General features: G+C 40.3%; 1 long non-coding RNA gene across 1 annotated transcript; it reads right to left on the bottom strand.

The window, feature by feature from the left end:
• Positions 1-2,226: 2,226 nt before the first annotated feature.
• Positions 2,227-11,251, bottom strand: LOC130929115 (uncharacterized). The gene is made up of 13 exons (XR_009066813.1): positions 9,316-11,251; positions 9,001-9,238; positions 8,788-8,896; positions 8,547-8,714; positions 7,179-7,294; positions 7,058-7,099; positions 6,916-6,976; positions 6,710-6,788; positions 6,269-6,357; positions 6,060-6,165; positions 5,875-5,983; positions 5,516-5,586; positions 2,227-5,426 (listed from the first exon to the last, which is right to left on the bottom strand). It is a non-coding gene; the product is annotated as an uncharacterized LOC130929115 (long non-coding RNA).
• Between the last annotated feature and the right edge of the window lie 7,994 nt (positions 11,252-19,245).

Raw genomic sequence — 19,245 nt, 5'->3', positions numbered from 1 at the left:
GTGACGTGTTCTTCACGAGCAACGTCACTCTTGCGCATCGAAAGTCGTCTCTTCAACAACACAGATGGTAAATGGGAGAGCCGAGAATATGTTCCAATCCACGGTAAAATCTGTTTTAAATGACCAAAAACACATCGACACGAGTCATTGACAACAGTCTGTCTCGCGCTAGCCATGTCGAATAAACTCTGCTCTCTTCGTATGTTTACTTCCGCGCGCAAGTCCCTCGTCCTGCCCTCGCCATTTCACGTCACGTTTGCCCGTCACTGATTGGTCCACTCCGCTGTCTGTTTGCTGTGGCTTGCTCCGCCCTGGAAATTGTATCCGCGTGAATGGTGGCCAGACTCAATAGCTGGAACAGCGGTGAGTCTGGTGTACCAGGCAACAATATAATAAGAGTTTCATCAAAATGATTGCGCCTGAATTTTGTTTCTAAACTTGAAAATGTAATTTCGGGAGAAATTGCGACGGTAGCTTTGCTTTTGCAGGTAAACCCCTGGGAGTCACGTCCTGTTGATTTCAGGTCACTTCCTGTTGATTTGGGGACATTTCAGTGTCACTTCCTGTTGATAAAAGGTCATTCCCTCTTGATATTTTGACGTACAGTGCATGTTCGTCAATGGCGTCGACTTACTTATTCGTCACTGGAATCCAAGTAGATTGGCATCAATATATATACGTAAATGGCCGTCATTGGCATGGACTTACTTGAGCGCCAGTTGAATGTCAATGGGCTGCAATGGTTTTGTAAAGTTTTGATCAAAAATCGCAACTACCCAAATTTTGCCCATTGGAAATGAATGGAATGACGTACATGGCAATGGCATGCAGTGCTTAATTCATAAATCGTAAGGTGCCAGAACGCAAAGTACATATGACAGCGCAGGGATGATTAGACACGCACAGGTCCCGGAGCACAGGCAAAAACTGGTGTCAAAAACAACACGCAAATGCCCACTTTCCATACTGTGGGACTTACAAGCCTCAATTTCAGATAATATCCATGGTATAAATTTTATGACAACAACTATTCTGGCTTTTCTCTGCACAGCACAGGCAATTGCCCACATAACCACATTTACGGGTCCGGTCCGGAAACAATGAACGCAGCTTTTTTTCCTCCTGACCCTCACTACACTCTGTGTTGTGTGCAGAGGTAAGATCTGGCCTAAAAAAATCCAGCCCGACCCTGCACGCGGGTATTAAAGAACGACCGGCCTGAGGCGGATCAATTAACTTGATTTGTAGGCTCGAGCCCAAAAACAAAACAAAATTTTATTCGTAGGCCCGAGCCCGAAAACCCCCCCGAAAATGTTATGTTTATTCGTAGGCTCCACTCCAGCCCGAAAACCCCCTGAAATTGTAGTATGTTTTATTTGTGAGGAGGAGATGCGTTAGTCAGACCTGGACAGAGCACTGCTTGGAAAAGGGTTGCGTTTTGCGTGATGTCTGTGCATAACGATAACAAATTAAAGCCTGTCTTTTGAAACAAATTCTACCAGTTAAACAAGACTAAGAGGCATATTCTTCCTTTTTTGGGGAAAAAAACTGTAAATTCAATTGTTTTTTAGGCATGTTGAAATAATGTTTAATAATATTTATTCCTGGCTGCTTGTTCCCCAGGTGCCGTAGATGTTTTTTTTTTTTTTTTTATGTCGGGGAGTGGTGTGATTCGTCATCAACAAATCGCCGACTCTTTCAAATGACGTTAATTTTTTTTTATTTTTTTTTATAAACAACATACAATTCTTGGGGTTTTTTCTGTAAATTAATTAAACACAAGAGATAACAGATCTCGTCAAACAAGTCCCGGAACAGGGAGGCCAAAATCAAGAGATGCCGGAAAATGTTATGGCACTAATTAACCCCTGCATGCCATTAGAAACGAACGGGAAATTTTGGAGAAACCATAGGTTTTTGGCACATTCTGTACAAAACTTTTCTGCCCCTTACCTTCCTGAAAATTTTAACGTAAGATTATTGTGAATTTGATAAGAATTGGGGACTACATACATATATATATATATATATATATATATATATATATATATATATATATATCCTCTTAAATACCTGCAACATGAAGCAATTATCAGAGAATCCCAAAATTTGAAAAATAAGGTCCTAATGAAACCTTTTCTTCAAATTTGTAAAAAGAAAAGTGTGTAATAAGCGCTCTGATATCTATAACCCTTGCTAAATCTTGTTTGTTTTTCTCATGGAACCTTCAGATGCATGTGTTGACTTGCATCCATCATTTTTTTTTCCAAAAAGAATTGTCAAAATTCTGAATTAGTCTTAGTCTTAGGCACACTTCTTGAACTTAAATTTAGCCTGAACATGGGCGTTATTATCCGTACATTACTACATTAGGGCACTGAAATATTTTATGTCACTGAAGTCACAAGTGATAGTTCATCGTAAAATCTATAACACAAACGAAAAACAATGGTGCAGTTCTGTGTGCATTTATTCAACTAAAGTGCTTCAGCGTAAACATAACATATGCACTGATGTCAAGATGAGCAGTGAAATCAACAGTCATGCTTGAAGAGGTAACTACAGCAGCTAAAGAGCACAAAAAAACACAGATGTCCATTCCAATTTGAATTAGCAATGGAGGAACCGCTCAATCGTCATTTCTGAAACCGAAGCAATCCCTATCCAATCGCAGTACCCAATGGCCGGCTACTCGGCCCGCCCCCCATATCTGTGATTGCATACCTGTCGACCCAAGGCCGTTGGCAATCTTACAACGTTGTATAAAGGGTGCAATATGAAACAAAAATAAAACTCAATTTTTGAAATAATATGAATATATTGTTAATATTGTAACATATAACCTGGAGCACTCAAAGAACAATATCTACAGCTACATCATGATTACTAAAATTAAAAGGGACTTTTGTCATAATTGTATGTTGCACTTTTGGCAATTTCTATCATGTCTTCATGGGTGTACTTCAGCTCGCAATTCAGTTGACTAGAAGGTAGTTCGTTAGTGTGTCCAATTATAAATTAAAAAGGTCAATTGATAATATTAACTCACCGATGCAATCTTTGAGTCAGGGAACATTTCTTTTGCTAATTCTGAGAAGTGATGTTGCAGGCAAATTTTGTTCGGCAACAAATTGACAGAATAAAATCTCCGCTTTCGTCACTTTTCATTCTGCAGACTTCATCTATATGACCAGTTTTGTTAATCATACTTTTAAAAAGTAATGAATTAGTTACAAATTACTTCTCCCAACAAGTAATTGAGTTAGTAACTCAGTTACCTGAATGTAAGAGTAATTAGTTACTTGGCAAAGTAACTGGTGTTACCTTTCATGTTTTTTTCCCCATTTAAAAAAAACAAAACAAAAACATGGTAACCTTTGCTGTGTTTGGAAGTCATTTATTTATTATATCTTGAAGTGAAAATTTTAAAACGGTTTTATCATTTAAAGATAGATTCAAGTCAAGATTTTGCCGATTTTGAAGTATTTTAGACAGGGCCGGCCGAGGCCATTTGGGGGCCCCAAGCAAAATAATGCCAAGGGGCCCATATTTTTGTAAAAATGTATTAAAATTGTAACTTAATGTGCATCTTTCTTGATTCTTGATCTCATAACTATGTAGACGACAATGCCAAGCATTACCTTGAATTGTACATTTGGGGAAATCATCATTTTGTGAAGAGGATGGCACTCCACCTCCAATTCCAAAATATTTCTCAATAGCTCCTTTGAATCATCCAAAGTACAAAATATGATTACATGGAACAAAATTTAGCCCAGGAATATATTCGTCAACAAAAACGTGCACTGTGGGGAGTGTGCAACTAATTAAGTAGGTTCACCATAGGCTGATACATGACAAACTACCGTAATTTCCGGACTCCAAGCCGCTACTTTTTTCTCTCATTTTGGGTCCTGCGGCGTTTGCAATGATGCGGCCAATTTGTGTATTTTTCTGACGGCCGCCAGGGGCGCTCGAGCATGGAATGTGGGAGTGAGACATGTGGAATATATGTGTCGAGGAAGACGCTAGTTTGCACTACTACCGGTAGTTTAACTTTGTGCGTTGTGCATGAATAGAGGTGGCGAACCCTCGTCTTTGTGCATGAGTAGAATTGGCAGACCTGCATTATGGAAAATGCTAGAAGAAATTAAATTGGCCATCCAATCCAGCACGCTTTATCACGACAGCATACCCGAATGCCAGTGTGACAGTTACATCTATCGCGCGAGCATACCTCATCACAGTAGCATTCTACGTATGCTATAACAATGTTTTCGGTGGATAATTTTAGAATTGGAAGACTGTTTACGTTCTTTCCTTCACATTTTAGATTATTCACAAAAGACAACCGTCCCTTTTGGTTTTATTTTGGACTGGTACAATTGATCAGAGAAGCATTCCTACGTATATTACAATATTCCAGTGTTAACAAGAGTAGCATTCCTCTGTATGCTACGACGATGTTCTCATACATTGGTTTTACCTGTATTGGAGAACATTTTATGCCCCAGCCTTCAAATATTTAATCATACCAAATACTGCTGTGCCTTTTACCCCTTTTGTTTTTATTTCGTGCGAACAAACGCGACCAGAGTAGCCCACCTAAGTATGCTTTAACGATGCTCCAGTAACTACGTTGTTTTGACTTTCCTTCATTGCCAATTGTGTCAAGCTTTTTTTTCCCTTTTGATGTTCTTTAATAGACATTAAATAGGAGTGGTTAAGATTCATGGCAATTTTTTTTTTTTTTTTAAATAGTCGCATTTGAGATGGGATCACCACTCCAAGTAGCAAAGTGGCCATTCATTCACTCCCTAACCCAGGACACAGACACACTAGTCACACACAAAGCGCAGAGAAATTTAATCAACGCAACATTCTGCAAAGACACACCAATTAACAAAATGTGATACTGAAAGGTGCATAACTATACAAAAGTTGTTAACATATGATCAGTAAGTGATTCATGTGAGAAATCAGCTGTTGGCACACAATCAGGGATTAAAAAGTAAACACTTCAATTGTATCAAGCTGATTTTAATATGTAATGTACTTTGAATAATTTTGCCATTAATTATGAAAAAAAAAAAAAAAAAAAGGCTTACCTTGCCTGAAACATGGATTTAAACGTCTTTTTTTTTTGCTACAGTGACATCTCTTGTCACAGAACTATTTTTTAAATTAACATTGCAAATATTTGAAGAATGTGTCCCCCCATATGCAGTGGACACTATAACCATAACATTATGTCACGGTAGACGACGAAAGCAGTGAATCATGTTACATTGAAATTTGACATCAATTTTTGTATTTTAATTCTTCAGTTCTGTGGAATTCAACTTGCATTTTCTGCATTCAAAGGTATCGTGGTGTTGTCCTGCACATTGTGTATGTGTCCACCGTGAACAAAAGTCACACTCCACCTTAAACGTGTAAAAGTAAATAAAATCACATTAGTGAAGCCCCACGTTATCTATGAACAAGTAATGCAAGCATCTACGAGTCACTTTACCATATCAATGATGCTTTGTTCACCATCATATTGCAGCATTGAACAGGACACACAATACTCATCCACAGATTCTGCAATGAGAAAAAAATAACAATAGAAACTAAAACAATCAAGCAAACCATATATTACAAATCAATAACTTGACTTCCAAACAAATCTCTCCAAACTACAGGTCCACTTGATTTCTGGTGTTTGAACTATGGCCCATGTACCACAGCTTGGTGTAAACACTATTAGTAGGAGCCAAACTTTATTATTGTGATTCATATTTCATTTCTGGTAGTGTAGATGCCCGATCATTTCCTTTGCATTGGACGTGTTTGTGCCATTAAACAGTACTCTAACTTGACAATAATCACCTTTGCACATCAAAAGAATGGCTGCAATTTGAAGTCTTGCGGCTTCCATCGCCTCCATGTTAGTTTCTACGGAGTGAATTTCTTCGTATTTTAAATACTGCTCTGCAAACTGTATAAGGACATGTTTAGTGTTAAAATATACACATCAACCTCGAATACATGAATTAGTTTTGTTTATAGAGTACCTTCAAAATTAAGATTCCACGATTAGAGACATCCTGCTGCAATTTGTGTGGCAGCATTTTTTGATGCCATGGCCTTGATGGCACATTTCTGCTCTTCCAGAAATTCCTTTGATTGTTTAAATGGTTGATTAAAAAGATTTCAAAGTATTATGAAAAAACAAACCAAAATATATCATAAGGACATTTATACGGTATAATTTTTAACCAACCTCAAATTCCGGAGAATTTTCCACTCATATTGTTCTTCATTGCCCATTGGGGCTATCAAAATGGCCCAATATTTGTCTGGTTTTACAATCTGTAAAATAAATAAACAGAAAATAAAGAGGATGAGTGTCAATCTTCACCAGCCATATTTCTACAGAACCATGGCTACAGTTATCTCATAACTGGCAGATTAGAATTTTTAAGCATTAGTTAGGTGATCTCATTTTCATATATACATCCCCTCTTCAAGTAGTTTCCATAATGATTATGTATAGACCCCCCCCCCCCCCCCCCCCCCCCCAAAAAAGGATATCCTGTTTTTATTTTAATTAAAATACATTTTTCTAGTTTATTTTTTGGGGGGAAAGGATCTGTAAATCCAATGTATACATAGTAAATGCTCTTTAAAATGAGTTCAGTAATTATACAATTGGGGCTAATACCATTAAAATCCAGTGATTACCAACATTCACTGGGCAGATTCATGTCTGACAGTCGGGCCATGTCATCTAGCCATGTCATCTACAAAAAAAATATGAATAATAATAAAAAAAAAAACACACACACATAAACCCAAATCCAACAAATAGTTGGCTCATAATCAAAATAATGACTGCAGTATATAAAAAGACAAAGGAGTTTGGTTTACCTTTTCACCAACTTTGAACTGGCCACAGTAGAAAATGGCAGTGGCAACAACGGATTCTGTTCTGTATATGGATTTCTGTTATTGCATATTATGTGAAAACAGAACAAAACAAGAAAAAATGGCTGTATGGGGTTTGACTTACAGTACTTTACTGCAAAAGTTTGTGCAAGTAAGCATCAATGATCTGTTGAAATGAAACAAAAGTTAGTGTCAAGAATGACTTTCAAATTATTCTGTCATTTCAAGTGTGTGAGTGCTCTGACCTCATCAGCCAACCAATTATTTCCATGTAGGCTTCTGAAAGAGTTGTCATGTAACTTAAACGGTCCTACAACAGCTTCCACTTGGCCAGAATCTTTTTTAGACCATAGTTGGTGCACTGCAACACAGGACATCCAAAATTAATATTATGCTTAAAATGTAAAAATGCTTCAGTTTACCGTCATTCAGGATAGAAACATGACCAGGAACAGGTCATCATTCGTGCAAACATGCAAATGACCAACAGGTCAAAACTCAACACCGATAAACCAGAAAATGTAGTTCATATCGAAATCCTCACATACTTACCTCAAAAGTGAAAAAATCGTCTCTATTATTGTTGATGGCAAGCAGACAGGACTGAGAACAGGATATTGCAAGAGCATGCGGAAAAAAAAAAAGACCAACAGGTCGAACCCATGACATACAGGTCAAACCAATGACCAACAGGTCACTATTTTTTAAACATTGGCACTTTGTTCTTCGATACTCATTTTGGTCAGTTCTGGGATGAGATCTTGAGACCTAGTGGGTACCTTAGGAGAAGAAAGGGAAACAACCCTAGGAGGCTGGAGTCTTGACTCCTGGTCTAAAATGTAATTTGTTTTACTTGCGGGTTTTCCCACTTACACAATCACAGACTTCCTCTCTGAGTTTTCACTCTTGGTTATACAGTCTTCTGAAGTAAGACCAGGGCCAGCCTCCTCAACTCCCACTCCTTTTGTATGGTTTCAGGTGACCAATGACAATCAATATTTTGTCTTCAATTGTACACCTTTCAGTGATTTTAATATGGCACTCTTCCCAAATAGTGACTGTATTATATAGGGTCCGTTGTAGTCCGGCTCCATCCGTCCACCTTTCCTGCTTTTTTTCCTCACATTTAACAACAGAACCTCATCCCCTTCTTTATACTCCATGTATTTGTACTTTTTAGCAGCTTTTTTCTCAAATTCTCTAGTCATTTTGTCCTGGGATGACTTCACATTTATTTTCACTTTTTCATGTAGCTCACATTTTACCTGCTCTTGCTCTCCAACAAACGTGTCGTACTCTGATGGTAATATTATCTTTTATAATATAAAAGAATATAGCTTTTCCTCTTTTATTCTTAGTCCTTTTATTTATTTTATTTTTTTCTGGCGATGTGCACTTTGAGATTTGTTTTCAAATGTAAAGTGCGTTATAAATAAAATGTATTATTATTATTATTATCATTATCTTAGAGAGCTCGAATGTTTGAATAAAAACAACAAAAAAAGGCAATAAGCAGAGTATTATGACATACACAAATGTGTATGAACTAAAATAGAAATAAATAAATAGAAATCATGACAAGCCCTCAAGCTTAACGATGGACAGAAACTTACTGGCAGTTCGAGAGGCACTTCCGCAGGAAACCTCGCCTCTCTACCATACATCAAGAGGAATGGTGAAAATTTAGTTGTGGTTTGTATTTTGGATCTCAATGAGAAAAGCACTGGATCCAGGTATTCATCCCAGTCATTTGGTCCTGATTTACATACTTCCTCAGAGCTCTTACAAGAAAAGGTAAAACATTTTAATTCAGAATACTGGACGGTAATGACAAAACAAAACTAACATGTTTACCGATTAATGTTGGCATTGGTTCTCTCATCCAAACCATTTGTTTGAGGGTGGTAAGCGGCTGTGGTAAGCGGCTTTCAATGCATAGCAGTTCACACATTTTCTTGTTAATCTTAAAAAACAAAAATCAACATAGTTACATTTCGGCATCGTACAGTCACATTTACTTTAAAATGAAACTACACAAATTGATCTAAATGATATAACAAGACTCACTTCATTTACAAACTCTCGTCCTTGGTCCGGAAGTATTCTTATGGGACAGCCATGTCTGTATATCATGGTACAAAGATTTTTTGCCACCTCCTCAGCTGATTTGGTTTTTTTGGGGAAAGGCTTCCACCCACTTGGAAAAATAATCAGTGGCTGTCAGCCTGACTGACTGATAGCCTCTGGATGTTTTGGGCAATGGACCTGTGAGGTCGATTCCCACCAGCTCCCAAACAGCAGATACCTGTTGGTAAGAGCATTACACAATGTCCAAAAAGAGATTTACAAATAAAATCACTCTCCATTACATTAGATGGTTACCTTGATACAATCCAGTTTCTTCACAATGTTGAGCTGTGGTCCCACCTTCTGACACTGGTCACATTAGCTGTACGTTAGCTGCACAACAACTGCAGCCACCCTCCTCCGCGGAAGGAACTGTAAATTGCTCTCCGCCGGGCGGTTTGCCGATCCACAAAGATAATCGACAACCCAGTCGTCATGTCAAATAATCTGGGCTAGTTATGTGTGATTTTCACACTTCGAAGACTTTGAAACATCACTCGGTTCGGGTTAGCATGTCAGCTAGCTGTCACGCCTCTTGGTTTGTTTACATTCTCCGAAGCCGGGGAAGGGAAATGACATGTCCGATTTAGGTGTCATAAAATATGGTTTGGGAGGTGCGACAGTAAAGGTGAAGTCGACAGTTCTGACCATTATGGAGTAATTTTGCCATGTCGTCCTGAATAAGTGCATTTTTATTATTTCATATTCCATTTAGCACAAGACTGTTATTTCAATCAATCAATCAAATTTATTTATATAGCCCTTTACAAAACCCGAAAGGCCCCCAAAGTGCTTTACAACAAAACATGGCTCAAGATAAATAAAAGGCAGGAAAATATTATACAATGACATTTTACAAAATAAAATAAAACAAAGAGCGCATCGCAATAAAATTCCAGCAAGTAAAACAATAAAACCGATAAAATCGAAAAGAAACATTAAAAAAGCCCTTAAGCTAATAAAACCAGGCTATCCTAATCTTTGTAAAAGGCGAGTCTAAAAAGGTGTGTTTTTAGCCGAGACTTAAAAAGACCTACATCCGTGGTGGTGCGGATTTCGGGGGGAAGGCTGTTCCACAGCCTGGGGGCAGCAACCGCAAAGGATCGGTGTTTTACGAAATTATCAGCAACAATTTCGAGATAGCTATAATGTAAAATAACCCTGACACTGCTCATAATCAATTGCAGCGTCAAACAAGCAAATTTCGTATAATCAGTTTTTTATACGAAGTGATCGAGATCACACTTTCATGGAAGATGAAAGAAACTTCGTAACAGGTTCGCAGTGAGTAGAATAACAGGCACACTTTTGCTTATTAGCAATGTTTATTGAATAGAAATTGTAAATGAAATGAATAAATGAAGAGGATAACAGGAGAAATTAAAGCTTAATCGATTACAGTCCCACAAAAGCAAGCAAAGACAAAACTCGACAGTTAACGGTTACACATATCAGTTCAGTCAACTACACAAAGCAGTTAACGGTTCAGCATATCAGTTATCAGTTCAGTTAGCTACACAAAGCAGTTAACGGTTCAGCATATCAGTTATCAGTTCAGTTAGCTACACAAAGCAGTTAACGGTTCAGCATATCAGTTATCAGTTCAGTCAGCTACACAAAGCAGTTAACGGTTCAACATATCAGTTATCAGTTCAGTCAGCTACACAAAGCAGTTAACGGTTCAGCATATCAGTTACACATTACCATGGCGCTAGATATGGATTAGTTCTCGAAGCTAACACAGATATCTTAACACCAAAGCGCAATGAGTTCCTTTATGATATTTAAATCAAGCTCTTACCATGTCGACAATGAACGGAGGGCCACACAACGTTCCTGGTTTGAGCAAAGGAAACTCCGGGCGAGCGACTACGCGTGAAGTCCTACAACCGACCCCAAAGTGTGCCCAGAAAAGTCCGCTCTTATATGCAGAGGTCACGTGAGATCAGGGGGGCCAACCCCTGATCTCAGGAGACACACTGCCTGTCCAATCATAGTTAGGCTCTTTATTGTCGTGTCCAATCATGGTTAGGCTCATCATTGTTGTGTAACAATGATGGAATAAGGAAGGAACCCATGGTGCTTTAGTACACAGTCGTACTTTGTTATATATACTTTGTTATATATACGTGCATTAAATAATGGTGGAACCAGTGCGGGTCACAAAAAGGTCACAGGGGTTTTTCCCCATACAATCGGTCTCCCCACTGTTTAAGTTTTGACCTTGGAACATCTAAAAGAAGCTGGCCGGTCGAGCGAAGAGTCCTGCCAGAGTTACGAAAAGTTAAAATTTCCGATAGATAAGATGGAGCCCATTAATAGAATTAAAAACAAACAGTAAAAGTTTGAAATCAATTCTAAAATGGACTGGTGTGTTTTTAGCCGAGACTTAAAAAGACCTACATCCGTGGTGGTGCGGATTTCGGGGGGAAGGCTGTTCCATTGTCATGACCATGCCATTTATTTAGCAATTGGGGAAAATACTTGAATAAAAAGAATATCCTGTAAAAATATTGAAGTAAAGAGACAGAAACAATGACATTTTGCAGCTCTCTTCGTCGCGTTGTCCTCGTTGTGAATAGTTCCCCCTCGACGGGCTGACTGGTCCTTCTCAAGCCATTTATTTAGCTATTGGGGAAAATACTTGGATAAAAAGAATATCCTGTAAAAATATTGGAGTAGAGAGACTGAAGCAATGACATTTTGCAGCTCTCTTCGTCACGTTTTCCTCGTTCTGAATAATTCCCCCTCAATGGGCTGAATAGTAAAACCGATGAGCCCAGGAGAGCAGAATCGTTTGGAGAGCAGTATGCTGTGACGTCGTTACTCTCGCGAGACTCCGTAGACGCATGACGCAATCAACTGGCTAGGCTAGCAAGTAACTTTGCTCAAGAAGACTTCAACTAATTTTTCCCTAAAAATTATACACGATCGTGATTTACCTTTTTTCTCCGACTCCGCCACACATCAAGGAAACGCCATGGCAACATCCAGTCAACGCAGTGATCTCCCGGCGAAGCGTAAAAAGGCAGATTCTATTGATTCGGCTACATCGACCGAAGATCTGTTGTTAGCAAGCCCACCCGAATACACAAAGTCACTTAGCGAGGGAATTGGATCAATCGATAAGAAAATATCGATAGCATTAGAAATCCTTCAAGCCGAGATTAAAGAGTTAAAAGAAAGCCTCGTGTTTACTCAGCAGGAGGTAGTATATCTCAAGTCGCAAAACGATATCCTTAAAGGCGCCTTCGAGTCGACGACAGGTCTATTAGAATCCCTGAAAAAAGAGAATAAGATAATGAAAGAATCTATTTTGGACCTTCAATCAAGGAGCATGAGGGACAATTTAATTTTCTCTGGCATCGAAGAAAAAACAGTAGACAAACCAGAAGCCCTCGTTAAGTCATTTATGGCAACATCTCTCAAGCTGCCCAAGGAAATGGTGGATTCGATCAAGTTTGCGAGGGTACACCGTCTTGGGAAGCCAAGAGGAAGCGGTCCGCGTCCAATAATCGCCAAGTTCGAGTTCTACCAGCAGAAAGTACTGGTGAAATCCAAAGGAAGAGAATTACAAGGAACAAGATTCGGCATGAATGATCATTTCCCGCGCGAGATCAACGAAAGACGGAAAATCCTCTATCCAATTCTGAAGCGGTCCAGAGCAGAGGGCAAACGTGCAATTATCACGTTTGACAAACTTTTCATTGATGGTCAACTATACCGAGACCAAGTGCTCACCCCATGGCTATTCTGACCGATAAGTAATGCCTAAATATTTCTATTATGCATACAATGCTGAATGTAGCTGTCTTGATTTAAGCAAGACATATGTATAGATTAGGGATGCTTAATACTTAGTCTGCTATTCCTAAACACTTCCAGTATGCATATAATGCTGAATTAAATTGTTTTGGGTTGATTAAGGCACATATGTAGATTAGGGCTGCATGATAACTATTTTGTCTGTACCTTCGAAACACTTCCAGTTCGTATATAATGCCGAATTAAGTTGTTTTTTGTTTGAGCAAGGCACATGTGTAGATTAGGATTGCATGATAATCACTTTGTCTGTACTTCCTAAACACTTCCAATATGGACACAATGCCGTATTAAGTAGATTTGATTTCAACAATGCACACGTACAGATCAGGGTTGCATGATAATCACTTAGTCTAGAAGAGTCACGCATGTCTCACACTACACATTTCTATACTGGCGCTCATATCTTTTCTTCTTTTTCTGGGTTATTTGTCTCACCTTTTCCACACCGCTGTTTTCAAACACACACTAAGTACACGCTTTAAAATTGTAATGTTTTGTGTTGATGCTACTCACGTATTTAATCCTTCTAACAACGTCTTAATGTTGTGTGAATTATGCCAAGAGGTTTACAAAAAATTGCACTCAGTTTTATTAGAATTTGATTTATTACATACTCGTATGGCTTCTAATGAATGTGAATGGTTGTTGACATTCAGGACCGAATATGATAACACACATCCTGAGATCATTACTTTCCTTAAGATACTTATAAATATCCGCATATGACGTATATAAATTTTGTTTCATTTAATGTGAATGGCTTCCGATCGCAGGCAAAGAGAACTAAAATTATGGAATACATCACCAAATTAAAGGCAGACCTCTTCTTTATGCAAGAGTCACATCTAGCCAAATCCGAAGAGAAATATTTTAAACACTCAAATTTTAACTTGATGTATTCAGCCAGCTATAACAGCAGACAAAGAGGAGTATCAATATTAATAAATAAAAGAATCTCGTTCACATTAAATAGTGCAATTGCAGACCCGGAAGGTAGATTCATAATAGTACAAGCCACCATAAGTAATAAACTGTTCACATTAGTGAACATATATGCCCCAAACAACGAGGACACACAGTTCTTCCACAATATCTTTGGTAAACTGAGTGACATGTCAGAGAACTCAACAATTATTATAGGAGGGGACTTTAACACAACTCTTGATCCAAGTATAGATAGCTCCAATTTTAAACTCACTAAACAGTCACAAACCGCAAGAACCATTAGGAAATATATGGACGATTTCGGCTTAAGTGACGTCTGGAGAGCAAAACATTTAACAAAAAGGGAATATACCTTTCAATCTCTAGACCATGGTTCATGTTCAAGAATAGATTTTTTTCTAGCGAATAATTCCGCTATTAATAATATTTCGCCAAGAATACATCCAATAATCATCAGTGATCATGCACCAATTTCTTTAGCCCTTAAAATTGACTCCCGCACGACACCCCACGCAACCTGGCGCTGTAATGATTCCTTATTAGATGACCCAGCATTTGATACATTCGTTAAGAAAGAATGGAAAGACTTTATGGAACTTAACGATTCCCCAAACATCTCACCATCATTGCTTTGGGAAACAGGAAAATGCGTAATTCGAGGCAAGATTATCTCATATTCATCATATAAAAAAAAACAAGAACAGAAGTTGGAAAACAAATTAGAAATAAAAATCAAACAACTGACGGAGGAATTCGCCAATAATCCCACAGACAATACCACAAAAGAACTTTTCAGCGCCAAAGAACGGCTCAATAGTATTCTGTCTAAAAAAACTCAGTTTCTGTTACAACAACTACGATATACCAACTTTGAGCATAATAACAAATCCGGGAAATATTTAGCAAACCAACTCGAACGTAACAAAGAAAAAACATTAATTACAACAATACAAGATTCAGCCGGCGTAATAACACAATCACCAGAAAAAATTAACGAAACTTTCTATAGCTACTACAAAAACTTATACTCGGTGACAATTGATCATAATGAAGACATTGACCTATTCGTTAACAATCTTGACATCCCCCAAATAACTTTGGAAAGCCAACAATTGCTAGATACCCCACTTACCCTCGCTGAATTATGGAATGCCGTAAAGGACATGCCAACAGGTCGCGCACCGGGGCCCGACGGGTTCTCGACATCATATTTTAAACACTTTTGGAATATGCTGGCACCACTTTTCTATAGAATGGTCCAAGAAATCAGTGCAAAGGGTCAAATTAGAGACAATATGAACACTGCAGTAATCAAACTACTGCCAAAAGAAGGGAAAGACCTAACCCAACCAGCAAACTATAGACCAATATCCTTAATGAATACAGATATTAAAATTATTGCAAAGGCTTTAGCTACTAGATTAGAACAAACTCTTCCCACTATAATTCATAAAGACCAGACCGGCTTTATTAAAGGACGTAACTCTACAAACAATATAAGACGCGTGTTAAATCTTATTAATATTGCACAGAATTATAAACAGAAAGCAATTATCCTCTCTTTGGACGCAGAAAAAGCATTTGACAAAGTCAACTGGATTTTTCTCTTCAAAGTTTTGGAAAAATTTGGCTTCGGTGACCCATTTATCCGCTGGATAAAAATATTCTACAACGCCCCAAAAGCCACTGTAAACACAAACGGGGTCATCTCACAAAGTTTCTGTCTTCACAGGGGAACTCGACAAGGCTGTCCACTCTCACCCCTATTATTTGCTCTATTTATTGAACCATTAGCAATTGCAATAAGACAAAACGCTAATATCAAAGGGATCTGCTCGCACACATCGGAACACAAAATTAACTTATACGCAGACGATATACTTCTATAGCTAGAAAAACCAGAATCCTCCCTACATGAGACTTTTGAACTAATAAAGACATTTTCACAAATATCAGATTATGCTATAAATTGGTCAAAATCAATTATAATGCCCTAATCAACGAACTCATGGAATCCTGCAAATCAAAATCACAATATTCCAATAGGGAATATAAAGTATCTTGGAATCAACATTTCACCAAAACTTACAGAATTAATTAAACTAAACCATACACCCCTCCTAGCAAAAATATGTGAAGATTTGACACACTGGAATAATCTACCCATCTCACTTTTGGGCCGGATAGCAACAGTCAAAATGAAAGTATTACCACAAATAAACTATTTATTCTCAATGATCCCCTTTAAACCCACTCAAAAATGGTTTCAAGACCTAGACTCAGCCGTTACAAAATTCTACTTTAAAAACAAGAAAAACAGAATTAGCCTTGCCAAATTGCAAAGAAATAAACCAGAGGGGGGTCTAGAGGCCCCTAATTTCCAACACTATTATATAGCAAATCAAATACAATATCTTATTAGGTGGTTATATCTTAACACTGAACAACAGTCATGGCTAGAATTAGAGCAAACAGACTGCAACCAAATACAATTGGCAAACCTCCCCTTTATTAGCTCTAGTATTAAGCACCATAGCTGCTTCAAAAACCCAATGATAGCATGTACCTTTAAAGCCTGGTGGAGAGGTATGGAAATTACGCAATCACAACAAGCCCCGTGTAAATTCTCACCAATCTGGCACAACCCAGACTTTGTAGTTAATAAAATTCCTATTTATTTCAGCACATGGGATGATACGGGAATAAACCAGTTACAGCATTTGTTCAAAGATAATACATTCATGTCATATGAAAAAATATTACAAGATTTCCAGATCAAAGGGGTCAATTTCCTTCAATACAATAAAATCAGGGCAGCCATCAGAAGCAAATTTCCATCACTAACGAGTACGTTAGACCCACCACCTTTCGTAAATAAAATAATAAATATACATCCTCAACAACAAAAAATACTTTCAAAAGTATATAAAGCCCTCTCATGTAACAACTCTACTTGCCTACCAATCGAAAAATGGAATAACGAACTTTCGGTAACATTAGATAATAACTATTGGTCCAACATCTGTAAAAATGCATTTATAATGACAAAGAATAAGAACCTTCAGCTTATACAGTTCAAAATACTGCACAGATGGCATATTACTCAATCTAAAATGCACAAAATGGGGTTCTCCCAATCCGATAAATGTATAAGCTGCAACGAAGATATTTCAGATACATACTTTCATGCTCTTTGGCAATGTAAACCAATACAAGATTTCTGGGCACAGGTAACGAAGAAACTCTCTTTCCTATTGAACTGCAGGATTCCATTGTCTCCAACTCTTTGTCTGCTTGGCGATCTGAATACAGTGAATATCTCTATCCATCAAACCCGTCCACTACTAGCAAGTCTAACGATAGCCAAAAAAACAATATTGTTGAATTGGAAAAACAAACAAAACATTAGCATTAACCAATGGCTAAATCTAATCATTGAATATATAACATTAGAGAAAATATCTGCCAAACAGACAAATAAAATGGACAAATATGAACAACAGTGGGAAACGGTCGCAAGAATGATGAACATAGACTAAGGATTCTCTCTCACCTGCGAAGGAATGCCACAAAAATAATAAAATTGTATACATAAATGGATGTATGCGGGGTGTCCAGGGAAGTTGTATGCATCCTTCTGCAGCTGGAAACTGGACATGTTTAAATCCGAACTGTTTTATACACTCCCAACAGCATGTAATAAATAATTTTTCTTCCTTCACAGTTTAGTCGGTCAATGGGCTTATTTTACAAGGATACTCATGGACAATTTGGTTTCCAGCTGCTGGGGATCATATGCAACTTTTTTTGGAACACCCTATATATTACTTATCAGACTTGGAACAATTAAGGAACTATGCGTAAATAATACACTTCACTGGTCCTTGGCATACATCTAATGGTGTTTGATAAACCTCTTCTTCTATCAGCTTTACAGGTGGAGTTTGTTGGCGTCCTGCCCTGGGCCGTCCCGCCGCCGGTCTTGGCCCCCGGGATTTTCGGCCGGGGCTTGTCCGGTTGCGTCTGGCTGTGCGGGGGGTCCCGTCGGGCGCGCGCTGGTGTCGTGGGCGGGTGGGGGGGCCGTGCGGGTGCCGGTCCGGGGCCGCGGCCCTTCCCCGGCCGGCCGGGGTGGGGTGGGGTTGGGGTTGGAGTGGGGGCCGGGGGGTGTATGCGGCAGCCATGGTTCCCTCCCAGGTCCGCCCGGCCGGAGCCGCGTCTCCCTGTACCGGGTGCCGGGGAGGTGCCCTCTGGTGCCATACCGCGCGCCCCTCTTGGCCCGGGGGTGGGTTGTGGGGGGTGCGCTTCTCTCCCCTTGGTCTGTTTCCGGCCCTGTCCGCCTCCCTGGGCCGCGGCGGCCGCGGCTGCCCCCCGGCCGGCGGGGTCGTTAGCGGGGCCTCTTGGGGCCCGCGGGGCCTAGGGTGAGGCTTGTTGTCCCTTGCCGGTGGGGTGGACGCCCCCTGGTCGCCGGCGCTTGGTGTGGCGCCTGCTCGGGGTGCGGGGTGGGTGCTCGGTGGGTGGGAGGGGGGTGGGCGGTCGCGGAGGCGCCGTGGGTGTTCTGGGGCGGGGATTGATCGGGGCCCTGACGCTTCTTCCGCCCTGGGGCCGGTGGTTCTGGTGGACGGGGCCACGCCCGCGGGAGCCTGCCTCTTAACTCACGCACTTCTCACTTCGGCACTGTAAATATTTTTCACCCTGGCACTTACATGCTCATACATTTCTCCGGGGAGAGTTGGGACGGGGCTTTACAGTCCCAGCCCGACTCCCCCCTGTTTTTAATGCACCACACACCAAGGTTGTGGGATGGTTGGGACCTGCTGGGGGGGGGGGGGGGCCTCACGGCTGCCTCCTCACCACAGGCCCCGCCATCCCTGCACCTTTTTTAAATGCACCACACACATCATACTCCTCAGGAGAGCTCTGGCAAAGGGCGGTGGGACGGGCGGCTGGACAGAAACTCCATGCTGCGGTCCCACTGCCCCAAGCCAAGCTCTCCTATTTTAATGCATACATTGCACTACCCTCCCCTCACACCCCCATCACGGTGCTGGGTGATGGCTGCCAGTCGGGAACCTGGCAGCCACAGTAATAGGGTGGTAGGTGGGTCCCACACTTTTTCTATATGGCGTGGCTCCCGGGGTGTGGCCTCCCCTCTGCCTCGGCTGCCGGCCGCGGGAGTGGGTTGGGGGGTCGGGTCTCCGATCTTGCATCGCCCCATGGCAATCCCTGGGCGTTCTCCTGCCTCCGCCTTCCCCTCTCTTCTCTGGCTGGGCGTCCGCCCTGCGCTCCGTCGCGGGTCGCTGGCTGGGCGCCGGTGTATCAGCGGGGTGTCGCCTGCACCGGCGGGGGACCCTGCCTTGCCTGGGGCTTGGTGGGCCGCTGGGGGTCCCGTGGCGTGCCGTGCCGGTTGGGGGGCTG

The sequence above is a fragment of the Corythoichthys intestinalis genome, chromosome 13 (genome assembly GCF_030265065.1).
Source record: "Corythoichthys intestinalis isolate RoL2023-P3 chromosome 13, ASM3026506v1, whole genome shotgun sequence".
In the NCBI taxonomy this organism is placed as follows: domain Eukaryota; kingdom Metazoa; phylum Chordata; class Actinopteri; order Syngnathiformes; family Syngnathidae; genus Corythoichthys; species Corythoichthys intestinalis.
Note: the sequence above shows the minus strand (reverse complement) of the source record. Positions and strands in the feature narration are given on the sequence as shown.